The sequence below is a fragment of the Haplochromis burtoni genome, unplaced genomic scaffold (assembly GCF_018398535.1).
Source record: "Haplochromis burtoni strain Fernald_Lab_line unplaced genomic scaffold, NCSU_Asbu1 Contig_352, whole genome shotgun sequence".
In the NCBI taxonomy this organism is placed as follows: domain Eukaryota; kingdom Metazoa; phylum Chordata; class Actinopteri; order Cichliformes; family Cichlidae; genus Haplochromis; species Haplochromis burtoni.
This window is the reverse complement of record NW_024582713.1, coordinates 92,076-114,215: the sequence shown is the minus strand read 5'-3', so window position 1 is coordinate 114,215 and position 22,140 is coordinate 92,076. Positions and strand designations below refer to the sequence as shown.

Here is a 22,140-nt window from a genome sequence, read left to right as displayed (position 1 = left end):
ATACCTTAAATTGCTTTTGCCGGGAACTGTTTTGTTAAAGTGAACGCCAGATTTTTCAAACTCTTCGCCTTACAGAAGGAAGCAGTTGAAATGGGTAAAAAAAGAGAAAGAAATAAAGTCACTTGTGGCTTTCATGGTGCCGTCTGAATAGTTGAATTTACTATACACTTTTAACCCTGAACTATTTTGCATTTGGTGGTGTTGAGGGGGAATCATGCGTGAGTTCATTGTATGAACGATAAACTTGAAGTGACACAACCGCCTTGATGATACACAGTGATTTCCATGCTCTAAATTTTAAACCCACTATCTTGGCTTCAACCTTGTAAGCTTGATTTTCATAAACCTTATAGGTGCAACAGACTAATAACATACAACACTGGAGCACAAACCTCTTGGACAGGATGTTCCAGACAACACTCTACATTATTTGTAAGATAATTCCATTAAAATGCTCCAAAAGGCAGCAATATCACAAAGACTTTTTAGAGGTTGAGTTCAGTAACTTAAATTAGAGGATGAGAAGCCTAGTAGAAAGCTCTGGGCTATAGCTGCCTGTGCTAGTATGTCCTAAGATTGAGCACCCCATAAGGTTGTTCTGAAGAGAGAAACTAGCTAAAAAGACCAGACAACTTAATTGTACCAGGCTGTGAAGAGGACATTGGGTGATATTTTGTTTGGGCTTCCCCACATTCCTTTAGTTTCTACCTTTAGGCAACTCCATGATTACAAACTGATGAAGTTTTTGGTTTTCATTCCTGCTTTGTTTTGTCTTTGCTGTTGGTGGCTCAGTTTAGCTGTCATGTTACCAAAAGGTCTGGGTATCATCACTGATAAATGACGTGAGATTAACTTGGTCTCTATGGTCCTTTTTGAGGATTCTAATCAGAGTCTGTGAAGGCTATAACACATGGGGATCTGAGTTGGTGGCACAGATCTGTGTGGTCTCAATTGGGATTGGAAAGAAACTGTGACTCCAGTCAGTCACACCAAGGAGGGAAAAATGTGATCTTTGTAAGACGGGGGGGAAGTAGAAATTGGGAGACTCTCAGTTGTCAGTTGTGAATGCAACCGAATTGCTGTGCCACCATACTGACGGGGTTACGATGGCGTGAGAGCAGGGGCTGCTGGCCAGCACTCCAGCACAGCTGAAATAGCAAGCAGCAAGAGCCAGGAGCTGAAACGCTACACCCAGGCTTCTCACACTCTCCTCGTCTCTCACTAAGCCTCTCTCCTTCTTTCTTTTTCCCCATTCTCTTTCGTGCTCTTTCGGTCTTTCCCTATCATCTTTCTTATTTACTCTGTCTGTCTTTAATCTGAAATCTTGCCATTTTCTTGCTCTCCGTCATTATCATCTAGCCTCTATCTCATCGCCCATTCTCCCCTCTCTTAATCAGACACCTCCCACACCTCTCATCCACTTCCAGTAAAGCCCAACGCGAGGTTACGGCCTCATTTGAATATATGAATGCATAACAGCCTCCTCCTTGCTGGGGCGTGGCATCGTTTTACAGTCACACAGCTGTGGCAGTGTTATGGGACCATCTGCACAAGGCTCATTAAGATAGCCATAAGCTAATGTGGAGAAAGAATATGCATGGAGGGAGGGAGGGGGGGGTGTTTATTCATCCTTGTTCCTCTTCTTTTTCTGTAGAACAGCCTTACCCCAGTTGGGATTATTTCCAGAGAGAGAAGAAGTAGAGGAAGGAGGAGCTTGAAAAATCCCCTTTCCACTCTTCCAAAGTTGCACACTTCCTTCTGCTTGTGTATTTGCATGTGATGTTGCTATGGCTTCAGGCGTGTGTGTGTGTGTGTGTGTGTGTTTATGCACAAACACTGGTATCTGTCAGTGACTGAGAGCATGAGGTTCAAAATATATCTTCTTATTGAAACTGTGCTGCTTCATCTTTTTATGACGTTTAAGATTTTATACTGTTTTACTAAGGGGAAGTGCAATGGAGCAGAATTTACCTTGTGAGGCAGCGGAGGTCTCATGAGATCATGATCATGAGAAAATCCATTAGCTACACACTTGAAGAAAAACCAAGTCACTTCTACTCAATCATATATGGGGAACTTCCAGTTAAAGGACAGAATGATTAGTACTTTCATACCACCTCTGAAGTTCACTATAGGAGACTGGCTAAAACTACAGGAAGTGAATAAGATTTTTCCACGTGATGATGAAGATGGTGAGATTTGGTTAAGAGATAATGGGTAATTAAGCTATTTATGCTTTAGTTGCACACTTTTTGTAATCATTGGGTTTAAATACACTGTGGGGGATTGATGTATAATATACTGTTCATGATAATTAATTTTAAATCAAGTTCAAGAGGTGCTGATGCCAGCCATTCTGTAATAACACTTTTGCACAAAGGAACAGTTTTTGATGCTCTTTTTCTTGGATCTTTTTGTAAGAAAATAGTATTTTTCTTGTTTTTGGAGATATTAGAAAGGTCTTAAAAGTCACTAAATTTGTTCTTACAAAGGCTTCAGATACTCTGATGGCTTTTCTAAGTGCAGCTGAAATCCATGTCTCTTTTCTGATGTGCAAACCCAGCTCACGGCGTCAGCGAGGAGTGTTTTCGCGGGCAAAAGCACAGCCGTGTTTTCAGTCGATAGAGAGTGTACTTGTTTTCTGGCGGGCCGTGTCAGTGCAGGCATTAGATAACGTTTTATTTGATGGTGTTCAATGGCTGACTCGTCCTCACCTCTCGCCCAGGCCTCTCCTGCTCTCCAGCCCACATGCGCTCCCATGTAAAGCCAAACGCACAGACATCCACCCACTGACTCACACACACACACACACACTCACAAACACACACTCCCGCTCTCTCTGCATCCTTCCTCTGGAGGATTCTGGCAGTTGTTTATGTTATTGAACTGGTTATCACATTACAGCTGGAACACCACCAGGCTCAGAGAGAAAGAGTCCTCCCGCTCTCTTAAGAAATAAAAGAAAGGCGGCGAGAGTGCAAGGGAAAAACAAGAGCAGAGGGAAGACTAGATAAGAATATGTTCAAATGCTTTTGCAGTGCACTCATCAGCATCACCATGTTTCTTTACTTGTTTTGTGGAAACAGAAACCATGTCTGTCTGTGATCTTTCCAGAATACTTTAACTACATTTATTAGTGATTTAACAACAGCCTTTAACCTCCTCTAAACTGGATAACCAGATGTGTGACTAACTGAATTACCACTACAATAGTTAAAGTTCTAATGAGTTTATCCACTGGTTAGTTGTTATGGCCAGACTGTAATTAATGACAGAAGAAGCAAAACTGGAATTCTATATTAGTGCCTGATGTCAAAGCAACAGATTTTGATTATTCATCACCTATTGATCCATCCTTCCTAAGTAGCTGTAGACCTATAATAATATCCAGCTGCTTTTCTATGTGCTTGCAACTGTCATAATTCACATACAACGGATACAGCTCAAAAATATTATTGTATTGTACTGTAGTTCATATGTGTACTGTGTCACGGTCGCAGTGGCAGACCGTGTGGAGAGTGTGTGGAGGACTCAGGTGCAGACACAGGCGTGGACACGAAACTGAGTTGAATGAAAAGCGAGCCTTTATTGTGGCTGAAGACAAGGAGTGCAAACAGGGCAGAAGCGCAGTGACAAAACTAAACTATAACTAAACTGGGAAAGTGATACCAGGATAAACTATGAAGACACAGGAAATCATAACTATGAATACAAAAGACTGGCTGTGGCAACATGGAGGGTGGGAACACAGACGACGCGACACAGACTGTATGAAACACCGAGACTAAATACACATGAGGGATGATCAGGGGAAGTGGCCACACATGGGAGCACAGCTGACACACATGAACCTAACGACAGGACAGGAGAGGTGAAATTAAATACACTGACATTGAATACAGACTTTCAAAGTAAAACAGGAAACATGGAGATTAGACATGACATGAACTAAACATAACCACGCAGACATGACTCATGACAGGTAGACGCACGAACCAGGGAGACGGAGTACAGGGGAAGATGACAGAAGCGACAACATGAACTTGACAACACAAGACACACATACATAAAGACATGAAGGGCAAGGGAGGCTTAATACAAGGGTAATATAATTACAAATGAGCTGGAATAACTTAATGAACCTAAACAAACCATAAACATCAAAATAGACTAAACACAAAACACTGGGTCGCACAACCCAGGACCATGACATACTGAGTATGTGTCTCAGAAAAGTTGATACTCTGACGCTGACTTATATTAAAATTTGTCAGATTAGATACTCAGTTGCCACAGTATAAATACCAGGAGTGACACCTTTGCCTCCTCCTGCTGACACAGAACTTCATAAAACACGGCTGCAAGAAGGCCCATAACCCTTTCCCTCACTAGCAGCTGAACACATGAACAGTAGCGCAGTAATCTTGGCAAAGCATCTTAAAGACTGAGGGCCTTTCACATAGGATGCATGTGCTGTGTTGGACTTTGCAACCAATTCTTTTCTATGCACTGTGCAATAGCGGCACCCTGCTGTGTCCAGCAAAGCACAGCACAAGTGGGCTGCCTGTGGAACACTTGTGCATCACACCATTTGCTATACATTCAATAGAAATGCAGAATGATATGGAGCAGGCATGATTAGTACATGTAAAAATCATGAGTGGCTCCAAAAAAATACACAGTACTCCCCCCACCTTCAGTCAGTGCACGTCGCTTCCTTTATGAAAGCGACTTGGTAGCTCAGTAAAGCTTTCATTTCAATAACAGAGATTAAACAGTCATCATAAATGTTAACCTGGCCAGCACACACGCTAACGTTAGCCATTGGCGGTAACTCACATTAGCCGGCTAGGGTGTATAGCTGATAATATAATGATAACATTAATGTCTGAATTGAGCAGCTCTTTATCAGTTCTGCTACTTGTTAATTTTCTCTTAAAGTTCCTGATTGAAGCCTGAGAAAAGTCTACCAGCTATCTCATAATCTATCTTATGTGTTCTTCTCCTATTAAGTTATACAATCAAATATGACTGAATATTGGTAAATAACTCCCTGTTGTAGTGGAACCTTTTGGATGAAAAGAGAAGGAAAAACTCTGCACTAGAAGTTATGGAAACTTGTTTTCTGCTCTGTTTTGCACACCCAGCAAGAATACATAATCCAGATATGTGTTTTTTCTTTTTCTTTTTCTCTTTCACCCCATGGTTTCTCATCCAATCCAAAGAAGTGCTGCGCTTTCAAATCCCCTCTCTTCTTTCCAGCTTTCCTCCTTTTTACAAACAGATACTCGTCCTAAATATCTCAGCTGCGCTTCACCACAATTCACTTTGGAGAGAACTATGTCTGACAAAAGCGTTTGGAGAATGTTCAAGAGGGGTGGTATCTCCAAATTCCTGAATAAGGCTTGTGTGACGGAGCTTTTCTGTCTCCATCAAAGGAAGAATTGCATTGTGTGGCTGCAGAATCTAAATGCCCGAAAAGTTTCTCTCTCAACAATCTAAAGAATATTAATACTCTGTGATAATAAACAGACTTTAATGTGACCTTAGGATTATAAGATCCACATACAGTCAAACTGTTTTTACACAGTGGTGATTGAAGTGAAAACCAGGGTTATTGTGGGTTAAAATGATTATGGATTAACATGACAGCATGGTTTTCTCCTCGCTGTAATGCCAGCACCGGCTTCACTGAAGCAAGGCAAAGGAGCTTAGTGCTTTTAGCCCGTAGTTCTCTTCTCTGGTAGCATCTGTTGTTACAGTCGGACAGAGCAAACACACACTCGAACCACTCAAACACATGCTGAAGGGTCATAAAGCCCTGTTTTTAATGTACTGAGGGGGAGACGGAGTGTGTGTCTGTGTGAGTAGGTGGGTGATACAGTATGAAGTAAGGGTTTTCACAGAGGACAATTCCTCTGGAGTCACAACAGGTGTGTGCGTCTCTGTGTGTGTGGATTGCAAAGGGGGAATTATGAGCCGGGTACTAAAAGGAGGAGGGGTGGGTTAGAGGACTTATGAAGGGTCCTCTCTGCCCCACCTGTAGCCTGTCAGCTGTTGTAAGCCTGTTAAAACGTCAGCTGTTTCTGAGGAGAAGTGTGTGTATGTGTGTGTGCGCTTGTGTGCATGTCTGTTAGTCAATGTCAGGGAGCTTGTGGAGGTTGGGGGGAGGGCTGGCTCTGTGTGGCACTCACCGCCCCATTGCACATCAAATGCCTTGTCCCCTCTGGGGATTTGTTAGTGCACAACACAGCGGCTTGTGCTTACGTTGCCTCTTTTCTGTTCATTGCACTTTGACTCAATTGTTCAGTTAAAGAAAAAAAAAATCAGAATCAGAAAGCATCTCTGAAACAATGTCTCTATTTTGTCTCTTTATGAGCAGCAAGTTTGATTCCTTACATGACAGATGTCTTTGTTTTTTTGTTTTTTTTGCAATTGAACCGAACCCTAAAACTTTAAATATAATTAAGATCTTACTGTACAAAAATGAGTCCAAAAGAATCAGTCATGATCAAAAAACTTCAAGTTTAAATGTTAGGAAAGTAATTTTCAATATTTAGTGCTATCTAAACTTTTATTTGTTAGACAGCAAGAAGAATGTGGTAGCAACTTTCAAAGGTGTGACTCATGACCTGACAGCGTGGTCCTAGAGCTAAGCAGACTGTGTTTCAGTTTGACATTGTGGAAACTTTGATAGCGCTTTGGTTTCAGCTGTTGGCTCTGACACTGATCTTTCAGTGTCGAGAAGTAATTTTGACTATGTCAGCTAACTTCCACTCTTTCATCTTTGTGCTTGATAGAATAGCTGCATGTATCATTTAAAAAATATGGTAAATTAAATCACATTTAATGTTCATCTTGAGCTGCTTTTCTGTTTTCCTTTATTCTTTCTGTTTGGCAGTAGTTGCGTGTTGATAGATTCTTTGTGCAAGGGGGCTTATTTTGTTTCGTTTTCCCCTAACCAATCAGTAGCAAATGAACCGACAAACCACAGCTGAAGAAACTGTTTTAGTAGTTTCTAGGAGCAGTAACCTTCGAGATCTAAGCTGATTTGAATGCTCCTGAAACACTTATCACTATTTTATTTTCACATTACTATATCTCTGCTTATCCTGATGTAAGAAGACATTGTTTACATTTGGCCCAGTAAATTCAGATTGGTTCATTTTTATTATTCCTCCTGCTATTGGTATGGAGGGCTGGGCCACTATATCAGCCAATTTGAGCTTATTGTCAGTCCAGGTGGCATGAAATAATCCTCTCTGTGTTTGGCAAAAGGCTTTGTAACACTTCAAACATTTCAGTAGTACAATTACAGGTAATTATATGGCAACATGAAGTGTTTACCACAGGCATGCTTTACTTGCTTCTCCAAAGAGGATCTTGTTTTGTGGTTACACCAAGTCCAAAGCATGGACTGCAGCTCTGCTCTGGAGATCTGGAGGGCTCCTCTAACCAGAACCTGCAGCAGGTGGGGGCTGGTTTATGTGCTCACTGCAGCTCAAAGCAGAACAAAGACTGCCATTAGCAGCTGCAGAGCAAAGCGGTGTATGAAGTTGTGAGATTATCCACAGGCTGAGAGAGTCACAGAAGAACCAGCCCACACCACACCCCACGCCTCCATGTGTTCTGATTTTTTTTTTCTTCTATTCACTCAGCTGATGGGCTTCCAAATAATAATTTACAGTAAGTACAGACATATAATAAGCTCCCAAGTCACCAACATCACTAACAACCAATCGTATAGATTACAGGAGGTCAGAGCAAGTGAGCTTTGAAATCTGTGGTAATAAAGGTCTCTTGTTATGTAGAATGACCATTTAGGAGATAATTTTCCTCCTCCAGACCTCTCGATCTCAACAGCTCTTTGAAATTAACATGGGTGATCTTTTGATTCCAGATGTCTGCTCTTGTTGTGTGGGGGTTTTTTTTTTTTGGTTTTTTTTTCCTTCAGGGCGTAAGCTGAATGTCTGTTGTCCTGCACAATGCACTATGTCATGCTGGTGTGGGAGTCACAGGTGTTGAGTGATTTATGGCTTTAATTTACTTGATAGATTAAAATATGATAAAGTTTCACGCACAGGTCATTAATTAGAATAACTGAGCCAGCTGTAATTTTACTTTAAATCACTTGGCAGGGACATGGAAAAAGCTTACTACTACACTTTACATATTAAAATGTATACTGTACACAGGAAGGCATGTTGTTAGTCAACAGGGATTGATTTCCCTTACGAAGGCAATGGTACTTCATTGATTACTCCATAAAATAAGCAGAAATCAGAGCGCTGCTTAATTTAGTGCTTTGTGTTATATTAAAGACAGATTCAAAGGGGAGTTTGATGTTAATAATCTGTCCCTAAAACTGTTCCTGTGTTGGGCAGTGACAGCCTGGAAAAGCGGTGCGCTTGGAGCTGCAAAAAGAGGCTTTTATGGGGTGGGGGGTTGCAGCCTTTGTGGAGCCAGCTGAGTGAGGCAGACAGTTGAAGGGAACAGGTTGCTGCGTCTGTTGGGGCTTGTCTTGCTGCTCTTGACTTCTAACCTATAGCTGCGACAGCTCCAGGGGCTAGGAGATGCCAAATTTCCCCAGATTGAGTGAGCAAGGGCTAGATTAGATAAAGACAAATACAATACTGGTCGGTACTGTGACATACAGCAGTCCCTAAAGGTGTTCCAGTGCAGTCTCGTGCTATTTTTAAGTAGCTCACATTCTGTGTGTAGTTTAGATTTATTTCTTTGAAAATGTTATAAGCTTATCCAACCATGGATATGCCTGAAACACCTCAGTGGGTGGCCGCTTCTCCCTACTTTCCCCTGACATGTTGACAGTGCTGGTGTACAGTCACTCCTGCTCTGGTGTATTTTCAGAAGAGTAAAGCAAAAGATGGGATAATTTACATGGAAAAATATTGGCAGATACAATCTGTGGGCTACGTCGTTGCAGATTTTTTTTACACACGCCCTTACCAAAACCACTGATGATGCCAATTCTGACACCAGAGCCAGTGAATTTATGGTGTTGTGGTTGGTTGTAGACTGGACATTGACTCTACTTTGGTAGTGCCCAAACTACCTCAAATAGATCCTTCTGATGCAGAGAAGCTCCATGGCTTATCTCTGAAGATGTCCACAGAGGAAGTGATGACTTTAATTTCGCAGCTAGCAGAGACCATGGAAAGCAATTGCTAGCGACGCAAAGTGTGCAGGTCCCAAGTTAAACTTTTTTATGACTTGAAAGCAAGAGATTGAAGCGACTGCTAGTGAGAGTGCAGGATACCATTGATTGACATATAGCAAAGTTTTAAATATATTAGAGGGTTACCTAGGCGACTGGAGTCTGGAATGTCTGCTAAAAGCCAGCTGTCAGCAACAAAGCAATGCATGACGAACGAATTACTTCCTGTGTGGACGCGCCTTAAGGGTGAGCTCAGGGCCCTATCGGAGCAAGCTCATTTCTGCAACTTTTGTATCTGTGATCTACGTGGCCGCATGTGAGAAAAGGAAGGAAGGCAGACTGATCAGTAAATGAAAAGCATTCCCTTTGAGCTCAGCCACAACAAACTGGAACAGTGATCATATCCGTCTGGATTCTGTACAGAACTCCTCCAGCTTCATTTAATTAATTACATTTTTAAAATTTTTGCTAATCTAATGTGTTTCAGTTGGAACTTGCTCATTTTGAAGGCAGTTTTGAATTAAAGTAGAACTCTAAATACTAGAGTGCCAAACTGGATCTATTGATTTATTAAGTGGCAAACAATTACTTGCTTTACAAATCATTTATCTTTTTCGTAACTTCTTGACTGATATATTGATTTACATTGTTAAACTGCACATCTTTATTGGTCCCACAAAAAGAGACGTCAATGGCTGCGGGAATTCTAACAACAGATTTTAACTGTTTTTGTCATTATGATCTCAACAAATAACCAGTTTATTATGACATAAAAGGATTTAGCAGAGTTAATGGTTTTGCCTCATTGTTTTGTACTTCTTCATTTGCATCACATCCCTACCTTAATGGCTAAAATCAGATGCAAAGAAATGAAAGCAAATTCAATGTGCTTATCTTATATTTTCTGAATAGACATACGTGAAAATAAATGGTGAAAATTGAATTGAAATTGGTTTGATCCACTCAAGATGCTTTAGGGCATCTGAAAACCTGCTGGTTTGAAATCACTAGATTTCTAACATGAAATGTAAGTAAAACGAAGATTGGCTCTGGATGCTGGCACAGATAATGTGGAGTAATTAGACATCCTCATTGTTTGGATGAGTACGTTCTGTTGGAAATGTTCATCTTCTGAGCTTTATTATGCTGTGAGATTTGTCGTAAGGATGTGAAAATGTGGAAAATTCCTTAATAATGTAGGTCACATGCGAGAAAATAGCTCACACTAGTGCCACACCAAAGAAAAGCTTTGTCATTTTTTTTTAATTTACCCCATCCTCGGGAGGGAGGCAGATTTGCATAATCAGGGTATTCACTGTCAGACCCTTGAAAGCATATCATGCTTATTCACAAACCTATTAGTCATTTGGTACAAAGACAAAGTACCAAATAAGCTTGTCTTCAACAAAACCTCTTGAGTTTTTCTTTGTCATGGCACATCACTCAGGTGGCACACCTTTCACATTGAACAATACGCAAAAACAAATCTTTTGCCTTCTCTGCAGCTGTTCCAAGGATTTGCAGTTACATGGATGGATGTTTATCATTGCAAGAGCTGAAGCTTATATGCTTTTGTGTTTCCTTTAAACATAAATACACTTGCCTCTGGGCAAAGGAGCTGCTTTCTTTTACTGCTCTGCTAAAGAGGAGAGAATAGATATCCTTTGCTTAGTGTTTGTGCCTCCCCCACCTCTCCTCAGTGCCGGATCCCCACCACATGTAGCCAGCACCACACAGTCTTGGCCCGCGCTTGCAGTCAGTTGTCAGTGAGAGCGGAGGTAGGCTCATAGATCCCCATTTTAGGCTCCGGGCCAACACCGTGTGTTCAACACGGAGAGCCCCCAGGCAGTCGTGCACACAGATGACAAATGTGGATGGCAAGCGGGGGAAAAAACCTGGAGAACGGGGCAGAAAGATAAGGCCATCTGAGCAACCGTGTTTGTTGTTGAAGTAATTGTGCCCTCAATACTCTGACATTAGGATTGTTGGGTTTAGTAGTGGTGTATATTTTCCAAACCATGGGCAGATTTCCTGTTCCAGATACACAAAGGGAAAACATTTTTCTTCTCTCCTTTTACAGATTTATCCATATAAGTTACTGCTGCAAGATGAATATGGCCTTTGGAATTTTTGCCCCTTGTTTAACCCGTTGGGTTCTTGGCACATACGTGCCTGCACCCATACATGTATTCACTGTGTGTGGAAACTCAATGACACAACTGTTTAGCAGACTCCTGGCCTCCCATTTCCCACACCCTCCGGCCCCCCTTTGGAGATTTCAAGGTCAGGAAAGGGCACGGGCTGAGATTCATGTCTTGGGAAGCAGAGTCGCTGTTGCAAAAAAGTCACAGAGAGCGAAGCGTTCCTTTTACAGTGGTTGCTGTCAAACAACCGTATCTTACCAAGATCAGATCTTCTAGGATTTGGATATGGCATCAGATAAGAACCGTCAGCAGTGGTCCACATTGGAGATGACGGGGAGGTGGAGATGTTGCAGTGTAGCTGTTGAAGTTTAACAGCAGAATTTCAAAATCGCATATTGAACGGTAGGGCAGAAGGGCACAAGACATTACCGGTGTGTTGAATTCTCCGACAGCTGAGCATTCGAGTATATGTGTGTATTGCATTGCATTGCATTGCCTTTGTGTGTGTGTATGTGTCCAGATTTTTGGGGGGTGGGGTCCTCAGAGAGTCCAGAGGATCAAAAGGTATGTAGGCAGCTGCCACCCTGTTGCTAGCAGCTCATGATCCAAATGGAAGATGTATAGACACACGTGCACGAGGGATAGACTGGTGTGCAACAAGGATCTCACACCCTCAGTTAGGCAGCTAGTGACTCCCTCACTCATTTGGGACACATACATATAGCGATATTCTGTTTAGCCTATAAACTGGGAATTACAATAAACACTATGTCAGAAGCTTAGTAAAATTAGGTTGTTAGTTATCAAAACACAAGTTAATAACTTTTGCATTTGTCAGCTGACGATTTCAGCATTCCGACATGTTTTTTGGGGGGGCATATTTTTCCATTGTTTGTTGGCAGTACATGGAAAAAAAAAATCTCACTGTATTATTTTACCATAGTGGAGCAGATCAATCTGGCTGTGATGATCACTAAAGTTTGAGTAAAATAATCAGATCAGATATGAGATAATAATAATTTTATGCTGAGCAAAAAAACTGATTTTTTTGATAGTGTACTGCACTGTTTTTTTTTATTTGGGTTTTTTTTTTTTTCTTTGCTGTGGTATATAATGTCAAGTTTCATATTTTAACTATCAGTTTAAACTTCAAGGAATGAGATTTATATTTAGAAAAGAATTTATTGTTCAATTAGTTATAATTCAATAAAGTTAAATATTGACCTACTAAAAATTTGGAAATGCAAGGATTTGCACTAAATGTGCTGAAATGTGGAAAAAAAAAATTCTTTAAAGAGCTGACCAGCACACACCTCATTTGCTAACATAGACTATGATGAATTGGTGGCAGTTGCTGAAGGCATATTAGGGCAAAGGGTGACCTGGGAGGGGTTTATGGGTAGAGAGGGGGATGAGTGTACTGTTTAATTGTGAGGAGTGAGGTAGAGTGACAAGAAGCAGCAGCAGAGGAGGGGGCTTGGTGGTGCTTGGGGTCCAGTAAGAAGGGTAATTTGGGGCGTCCAGAGTGAGGTGTTCCACCAGCAGTTGTCACTTCGGCAGTCGATGGTGGGTGGAGTGGCACATGTGCTGCTCTAAGCCGGACTGTCTTTCTATACAGGACTTTGTATACCTCTGCAATCTTTGACTTGGACTACTTTGGAACTATTGACCTCAACATTGTGTTTTGTTTTCTGCTGTGTCATAGAACTTCCAAAACAACTTTTTGGCACCAAAAATCTTCGCTGGTAAGAGCAGTCGATAGAGATGTTACAGTTGGTTTGATTAAATTGATTTGATGTGAAATGAATGCTATGTTTCTTAAAACCATGAAGAGAGAAAGTCGTTTTTTTTCTTTTTTTTCTTTTAAGATTTCACACTACCTCGTCTCTGTTTAAAAGTCACGTTTTAGCTGAAGTTCTGAAAAAAATGTTTTTCATGAACATTCAGAGATTTCTCGGGTCTCTAATCAGTCCAGGAAGCAATCAGTAGGTCTTTACAAGGTAGATATGGAAGAGTGCGAGGTGACTTGCTGTGTGGCCGGCTGTCCTTTGTCAGCTGCTGAACTGACATCTACCCAAGTCCCCAATGTGCTGAGAGAGGCTCAAGAGTGGAGGGAGGGTCTGTTGTAGTGATTTATGGTCGGAAGCTTGTGTTGTTGTGAAGCTCATAACGTCACACCTGCTCTTTTTCTTCCTTGAATTGAAGGCTTACATGACCATTAATGGTGAGTTGAGTGCCATGACGCTTGTGCCCTTGACACCTGTTAAAACTATGTTCTGTACTTTACGTATGGTGAGATATATCGCATTGAATACAGCTGCTGGGGTTCTTTAACCTGTGCGATTACCCTGTTTTTACTGTGCTTTTTCCCCAAAAAGAAAAGGAAAAACACAAGGTTAATAGCAGGAGGTTGTTTTATCCTAGAGATAATAGGCTTATTTTGATTTCCAGGCTTAAATTGATTTGTCTGCCTTTGTGTTGTTTGTAGAAAAAGAATTACATCAGGAATTTGAAGGGTCTTGTTCTACAGATGGGAGATTATTACATGGATTGTGCGCTGCACTGCTGTTGGTTGCTCCATAGTGATCATCATTTAATTTTGGGATGATGACAGGAAATAAGTTTTCCTTTCTCAGCATGGTTGTGATGTTTTTTCTCATTTCTACAAGTTTTATTGAGTTGCATTGGTGCCTTCTGCTTTTTAAACCAGTCAGAACAAGAGTGGATGGACTTGCAGGTCTCCAAGCAGCTGCTCCGCACTTGTTTTGAAAGGTTTCTTGACAACAAAGCCGACCTGGCTCGATCTCCTGTGACTAGATTGAAAGATGCCTCTCTGAGCTGAAGGAGCTTGTGCTTTCTAATGACCACCCACACACACACACACACACACACACACACACACACACACACACGCACACGCAGTCATGACTGAGTCTGTGTATATCTGTTACCAAAAATGTTTTCTATAGGGAGAGTGAAATTGTTGAAAGGACTACAGTTACTTCTTAGAACAGTGGTGTTTGTGTGTGTGCGCCACACTCCGTGGAGTGTTTATTATTACTGGGTACCTTTAGCATACTTGCGGTGCCCACATTACACAGTTAATGACAGATAAATAAACATAACGTTTGTGGTGGATGATAAAAATAGGTAGGTATTTTCGTGCTGAAAAAAAAAAAAAACAGAATTCCTCCTCCCACTCACCTGCATTCATGAAAATAAACCTGACAGCACTTGCGTTAAAGCACTATGTGTTAGAGCCAGCCGGTTGTCTTGATCTTACCTGTCTGGCTCTTGCATAAGGTCCCATTGATGAAAACATGTTCGACTAGTGATGTCAAACTATCGTACGCACGCTGACTCGGGCATGCACGCCCTTCGTCCTCGAGTGTCACATTGATGTCATTAGTGTTTTGTCTGGCGGGCGTTCTTCTTTGTCACATACCTTTTTGTTATTGTGCCGCAGCACATTTGAAACGATGGGAAAAGCTTTCAGGGAGGAAACCTGGATTCCACCAGACATCTCAAGAGTTGCATTTCAAAACTATTTGCCCTAATGAGGCAGATTATAGATTATAAATGATCTGATCTCAAAGACAAACAAAGCCCAACGTAATGAGTAGTACTTGAATGAATAATAAATTCATTAAATACTGCTGCTGCCAGAATAACTCTCATTTATAAATCAAATTGCAGCTGTTTAATTTGCTGTGATCCAAAAAAACAAAACAAAACACTGTATGTAAGAGCTAGTTCAATGTAATGGCACAGCGTTGATTGATTAGTTGTTTATTTAGTCATTATCATACCAGTTTATCATGTCATTTTTTTTTATGTCCTAAAACTGTCAGTAAATAAAGAAATTTATGATCACAGGAGTTCTCAGCCTGAGGGGAAATTATCATGTCTGAAAAACAAATATATCCAACTTACAATTACACAAACAGTAAGAAGAAGCAAATTATGCACATTTGAGTATCTCCAAGCACTACGTATCTGAAGATTAACTCATTTTAGATAAGGTTATTTGATCAAACAAAAATAACCATCAATGGCATGTTTAGCTGAGGTTTTAGACATCGGTTTCAGTTCTTGAAAAAGCATCTAGAAGACTCAATTTGATTTACTTTAAGTGACTGTAATACACCTTTAAATCGATGCACGAAAACTTTAGAACTTGTAGTGACCTCTTATACATGCAAGGCCACAGCAGATCTTCAAATACATTTAAAAAAATGCCTCAAGCCCTTATTAGATAATCTGAAGGATTTCTAATCAAGAAACGGTTTCACATTTTTCCTATTTGTCACAGTTCTTACGTGGTTACAGTTTATCATTTTAAACTCTTACCACTGGCTCCTCTAATCAGTCCACACCTTTCAGGAACAGGAGTGCCCCTGAGCATGTTAGGAGCTTTTATCTTTTGGTCATGATGTAACCCAACAGGCCAAACCACATTGTCCATGTTGGTGATGCAGTGACAGGGGTAGGTCTCAGATCAACAACAAATTACAGTTAAAGTATTGTATGGCCTGCCAACAAGTCCCCTATACTCCACATGGTTTCTAAAATTCAGCACAAAAGACATCTTTGTGAATCTGTGTTTGCACTCGCATACAGTATATACGTGCATTATGGGTATTATCGGGATATTTTTGCTGTATTCATGCCAGAGGCTATGAGCACAAACAGCAGATCAGTGACAGTTAGGGCGCCCTGTGTTAAGTGCGTAGGTGTGTTTTTTCTTTTTGTGCGTGCTGTTGTTTGTTTTTTTGTATACGTGTTTGGGAGTGTGTGTACGTGCTCGGGCAGACTGCAGTATTGATAGCGACCCAGCAGTGCGGGCGTGATTCACAAGCCATGAGGCACAGATCTTCTTACTACCCCTCCCATCCCATCTCATCTCTTGCCCCAAACCACCACCACCTCAGAAGTGCTGCCCTTGCACTGCATCAGCCCTACCCACTCTTTCCCACCTCTCTAAAGTCTCACCCATGATTGGTTAAGAGGAGAGGGGGGAAGGGGAGATCATATTCCACTGCCAGGGTTGGCAGCGCTGAAGCACAGGCACAATCACAATCATAAGCCAGGCTTCAGATACGAGGCCAGCAGCTCCCTCCTCCTCGTCCATCTCCCTCTCCTCCTCCACTATTTGTCACCATGCCCTCCCTTTACTCCACCTGCTGATATTCCACAAAATCAGCCATAGGGTTTTGTTGATATTGTAAAGATGCATGCTGGGTGATCTGAAGCTTGAGTGTGCTGGGAGCTGTGTCCAACAGTTGCCCGGGAACATGAGGCAACAGGCTGTAAATATCACACAGCTGGTGCTGGCAGAACACCCTCAAGGTTGGGCTCGCCGGGTCACATTTTCAGTGGCCCAGTTACACGCCAACCTTTTCCCAACCCCCAACCCTTCACTCTCAGCCCCATTGATGGTTCTAGCTGTTTCCCAGCGAGGAGCAAATCTATTAGACTTTTCCTCTTCCTCTTACAAAACCCGATTTATTATTGTAATGCATCTTGAAGCTGGTGTGCAATGCATGAACCTTGGCATTAATGCCTTCAAGATGTCAGTGTCTCAGTGCCTATATGTGTTTGCAATTAAGACGGGAGGGGGGGGGACTGGAAAAGACCAGGGGGAAAAAGTGGTTAGAATCCCAAGTGGATGCTTTTCATTTGTGCAAGAAAAATGAAATGTCTTCAAATTAATTTTCAGCTTACGAATTAATCAACCGATTAACACTGGTTTGAGCTCAGCCTGCCATTTAACCTTCAACCTTTAAATGCCCCTAACACTGGAGAGTTTATTTCTGGTCCTTGTGTTTTTAATGAGGCAGAAGAGCATGTTCATTTTGATCACTCTTCTGGTCTGCTACATCTTTTTTGTTTTTGGTCAAATTAAACCACAGGTGCAAGACCACCTCAGACACCTGCTGATTTGATTTCATTTGATTCCCAGTTGAACAGAGCATCTGATTGGATCATTTGTCAAATTGTATTTTGTCCAACTTGTCAGACCTATTTTGATGGAACCTTGAGTGATAAATGAATATTGGTAAATTATTGATCCATGTCTACCTCAAACTGAGCCACAGATCAGTCATTTTCCAAGCCTGGTGCAGAGGTCATGACTTCAACAGCTATATCCAGGCAAACTGCACACATCTTGAAACATGAAGCCCTGAACTCCTGTGCAGATATTTAGGCTATGTCTGTGATATTTTGCCAGCAGGGCCTGCTTAATGATATTTTTATATATTTCATTAGCAGTCAATATAATTTTCTTATATTTATATCATGACAAACGGTCACTGTTACTGATAGTGCACTTTAGCTTAGCTTCCTTTAGAGGATCATGTATCTTTTTGCCAGTGATTGCAAAAACCAACAAGTTTGCTGGTTTGATTCTTTTCACGTAAGCTGTACCACAGAGAGCAGTTTGTGATACCTAGCTTTCTACTGATTTTTTTTTTCTTTTTAAGTTTAGTTCTATGAGGTACTCTCTTATAGTCAGCATATTATGCATAGTAAATTGTGGCTGGCACATCACCAGCCACCATTTGTTACCATTTCCCTCCTGTCAGATCTTCTGGGAAAACTTATTTTAGGACCAAAAAACAAAACACATTTGACATCAATTGACCAGACAGTCCTGTCTGACACAAACTGACTATCAATCCCAGCATCAGTAAAAGTTATCGAAGTGTAATTTGAATCGAATCTTTTACACTATTTAAAATTCGTGTTTCTTGACTGTGGCTTTAAAACACCTGATACTTTTCCACTTTGTGTTGTTAGCCAGAAGTCACATGAACCTCCCCAAAGTGCCAGCTACATCAACATTGGTAAACAGCAGCCGGTGATTCATGGGGCATTTTTTGGATTATGTATTCTTCACTTAAATGCCACTGGCTGGTGATTGTGTACCTCTGTTCAGGGTCACTGTCTGTTGTCTGAAAAAGACATTTTTTAGCAACTTTAATGGATGCTTTTTCTCAACAATAAGAGAGTTTATTGCCTCAGTAATTTTCTTTGAACAACTGTGTGAACATTGTGCCAGTGTTGTTGGGGTTTGTTTTTTTTGTTTTTTTTTTATTTTACTTGGTCCTTAAGTTCAGAACAGCCTGTTTTTACAGCTTATTTTATTTCCTGTGTTGAATTTGTTCTCGGCTTGCATTTTTGTGCTGGTTTAACTCCTGGATTTGTGTTAGTTTTTTCATAACCATTAAACGTTATACGTCTGCTGGGTATTTAAATTGACCCTCATTACAATTGGTATAAGCACATACATATAGGTTTCAGACAATTCCCATGACATTGGCAGCTTTCTGTCCATAAAGCGTTAGAAACTGATTTTAGTCTAGGTTGATGTAATCATAGCTTGGGCTCGAATGGACAGCACATAGTGGGTGTCTGCAGTGGAGCTGGTTGCGATCAGCTTTAGCAGATGTTGGTGCTGAGTGGGAAAAGTAATGGATTTCTCTGTAGTCCTTTGGCAAGGCTCCAGCAGCCGAGAACCATCTTTACCACCACTACCACTACTCCTCCCCCTGACGGCCAACCCTCTACCGCTGACTGTTATCTCTTTGCTCCAGGCTGCTCCACTGCCACTTTACACACCAGGATGGTAAAGAATGGACATACAGGAAAACACACATAAACACAGACAAGCACAGAGACAGATAATACTCAGGCCTGACCAATATAGACGCGCTAGTGTTGTACTGGAGATTTATCATATGGGCATACCGATAACCTTCCCCCAAAAATGTTTTAAGCTTAATGACTAATGTATTTTCTGTTCATTATGAGCGAGTAAACATTCATCAGCTTAAAGATCATTGGGGAAAACAATGGTCATAACTTTTCTTAGGATCATCATGTTTCTTTTTAACCAGGCGTATTCTGTCTCAAACTCATTTTTAAAAATTAACTCAGTACAATGATATAAGAGTCAAGTTGGGGCAATGTCTAAATAAGCATTTTCTTACATGCCACGCAGTCTATGTTCATTCACACTAGTGAAAATGGCATATAACATACATTTGTAGTTATTAGCTGACATTGCAGGGTGCAGTGCGACACTAAAAAAACCTGTGCCTGAACCCATAACAGCAGGGAAAAACTGCTGAAATAAAGCACTTGTAGTGTATTTTAATTAAAACTGTCCTGTTTCAGGTTTTGTTCTGCTTGAATTATCACTCATTTCTGACCCAAATATCTCACAGTAGCTGTCAGACTTTAGTGTGCACACACAGAGATGCATCATCATCTGATTACATCATGCCGTCCATCGTAAAAGCCAACAGAATGCTATACTGACAGAGATCATGTTTAACCCAAACACCCTCTTTTCCTGCTACATTTTGTGGCATGCAAGTGTGTCTCTTTCCCTCCAGGTTCTGGCACATTAAGCCCGTAGCAGAAACATTGGTCGTATTGAATCGGAAATATCGAGGGCAGTGTTAGCCTCGGGGGCAGCCAGGCAGGTTGTCAGAAGGAAGGTCAGTAGTTCACAAACCTTGACTGGCTGGGAAAATCTGGTTGGCATGCCCTTTAGCAAGTCATTTAACCCCTGATTGCCCAAAGGAAGATTTTTTTTATTTTTTTATTGTCTGACTGTAAAAGACAGTTGCAACATGAAGCTTCCAGCTACGGCTCTGCATAAAAGTGAAGCAAGTTATTGCAGAATAGAGCATTCTTGTTAACTTTTTCCTCATGAATAAATGTTAAAATCATAATATAGCCCCTGTACCTCGTGGGTTTCCACCCACATCATTGGAATAGAAGATTTGATGCTTTGAAATGTTTAACAGCCAGTAGTAGATGTCAGGGATGGTGATGCACTGCAATATTTTCTAGCCATTCTTTTTATGGACTAATCTTTGTTACAGACTGTCCTAAGGCTGTGACCTGATGTGCCCTCTCTAGAACTTAGCTGACACATTTCTACAGTAACAGTATTTTTCATTTTTATGCTCTTTATGATGCTCTCTTAAGGCTCTTTAATTTGATGACCAGATTCTCAGTTGGCTTACTTTTCTGCATTGTGCCTTTTTTGTCTTTATGAAACAGCACATTATAATGGATTGCATTTTTTTTTTTTTAATTGTCACATATTTTGAGGCTGGTGGTTCTTTTTGGTACATACTATAGAATGTAGTGTGCATCTTCAAAGGACACTGAAGACGACCCCAAACTGATGTAATTAAGAAGAACAGAAAAGAACTGACATCTTGTACGAATACTTTGTTTTCATTTCTAGATTTCTTGTGTGGTAGGGCGTCTCTGCTTTGGTACAAATTGTATGAAAACATCTCGCATTAGAAGCCACAGAGCTTTATCAACTTCAAATTGCCCAATTTATCTAAAGAGATGATGAATTTTTCATCAAACCTGAACAGCCGATATTTGTGCTTAAAACCTATAGAAATGTAGCACAGCTGTACTTTCAATGATTGCAGTTTCCTTAAAAGTTCTATATTCCTTTTATTCAGTTTTCCTAACTCCAGCCATAATAAATTGTTAAAGACTAGCCTTTCAATGGCCTCTTGGGGAATAAAGCATATAAACGCATTAGGCGTTCCCCAGGGTGCTAATCTGGGTCCACGGTAGATTCCTAATTATCAGTGTTTATCTTTTCATTGTCCAGAGCCTCTCTATCACTCGTGTCTGCTCAGTGAAGTAACAGACACACTCCAGGCTCTCCGCTTCCCATGTGAGAGCAGAGATTCTGCCTGACATCAGACATGGGAAGCGAGCTGCAGCAGCATGAAGGGTAAAAGGTCGAGACTTGACCACCCCAGGCAGATAAAGCAGCCTTTTCATGTGTGATCAGCCCACAGCCTAAAGACAAATCCCTCAGTTTGCTGCCTTTGAACTTCACTGCAACTGCAGTGAGTCCCCTACTCGCTCTGTGGCTGACAAAGAGAGAATGAATGCACACCCTATTATTTTATTAAAATATTTCGCCACCACTTCTTTACTTTCCTTCATTTGAAGCTGAATGAAAGGAATGAATGTGCAACATAAAGAAATGCCTGCTCTTTCCAGGAGTACACTAATTAGGTGATCCAGGTAGAATTCATTATCCTTTGCTAGTTTTCCTATTAAATTGGTGATACTGAAAATGGAGACGAGGAGGATTAACGAAAGCGGATGAGATGGATTTTTATAAAATAATTTTGTTTAAGGGGCTGGAACAAAATATGTGAAAGATCTTGCCAGTATAATACATTCAGTTCCTGCAGCTCACTGTAGATGCTTAGTGTAAAAAATCGGGCTCAGGCAGCCTCCAGTTCTCCATCAAGCCTTTTTACAAAGCAATTATGACATTCATAACACTCTTTCTTCAGCCCCCTTCCACTCTTTCCCATCAGTGCATAATTCATAGGCAACTCATCTCCAAAGCTAAGCCAATTGCATCCTCTCTAAACGAGCATGCAGTGCAGCTCCCACAGCAGCACAAAAGGAATGTCAGTCTCATGACAGACTATTTCACGTTCTTTGTTTCATAAGAATGGATGTAAATAGAGGGCGTTCTTCTGCTGCTGCTCTCCCAGGTAGAGGGAATGCAAACAATGCTGCGGACCTGATGTGTGTACTTGCTGCTTTCCAGATGATTTAGCTCTGTAATTCTGCCACTTGGCTGCCAGTGTGTGTGTGTGTGTGCGCACGTGCAGGCTGTGCTGTGTGTCCACACAATCTGTATGTATATATATATATATATAGAGCGCTATTTTTAAAGCTGAACCGTAAATAGTAGTAACAGGGCCTAAAACGGTCTTTGCCTCTGTTGCCATTCCTGGGCTGCTGCCG

General features: G+C 41.1%; 1 protein-coding gene across 12 annotated transcripts in view; it reads left to right on the top strand.

Moving 5' to 3' along the window:
• mef2d (myocyte enhancer factor 2d) overlaps positions 1-22,140 on the top strand; it is a 99,456-nt gene that overhangs the window by 14,043 nt on the left and 63,273 nt on the right. Inside the window, exon 1 of one of the 12 annotated variants that reach the window (XM_042228795.1) lies at positions 3,873-11,721. The exons of 10 other annotated variants lie outside the window; for them this stretch is intronic. The gene's annotated coding sequence lies outside the window, so the exon portion shown is untranslated. One more of the 12 variants, XM_005944350.3, reaches the window with a different exon arrangement.